The sequence below is a fragment of the Carassius auratus genome, chromosome 18, assembly GCF_003368295.1.
Source record: "Carassius auratus strain Wakin chromosome 18, ASM336829v1, whole genome shotgun sequence".
Lineage (NCBI taxonomy): Eukaryota > Metazoa > Chordata > Actinopteri > Cypriniformes > Cyprinidae > Carassius > Carassius auratus.
The window spans coordinates 10105332-10105815 of NC_039260.1; positions in this window are offsets into that span (position 1 = coordinate 10105332).

The following is a 484-nucleotide window of genomic DNA, read 5'->3' on the forward strand; positions in this document are numbered from 1 at the left end:
TCATGTATCTTTATGTCTGTCTCGGTCTTCTCAGTTGTGATGCATGCATTTAGCTATAATGGGGTTTGCTTGAGGTTTTTTATGCCATGATTGTCAGGATATGACCTATATGAGAGAAGAGCAGAAGCTCTCAGGCTACAAACTAACAAGATTCTCACTGGTATGAAAGTCAGAACTGAGTTTATGATGTTTGCATTTATTAGGGCGTTAGCTTGGTCTGTTGCTTCCGAACATAACAGCGGAAATTCAGTAAGCACACAAGCTGTGCAGTATAGTGACAGAGAGAGAAAAAAAGTGCTGTGGATATTAAGACAAAATACTTTTCATGCATTGTTTTGTATGCATTGCATGTAAACTCAGCATAAATAGCTAAATGTGTTGCTGTATTGTACTATATACACTCAAGAATATATAGTCTCGAGAATTTGTACAAGTAAATAGCATAGGAGTTGATGAAACAAAGACTAGAAGTTATCAGAATTGT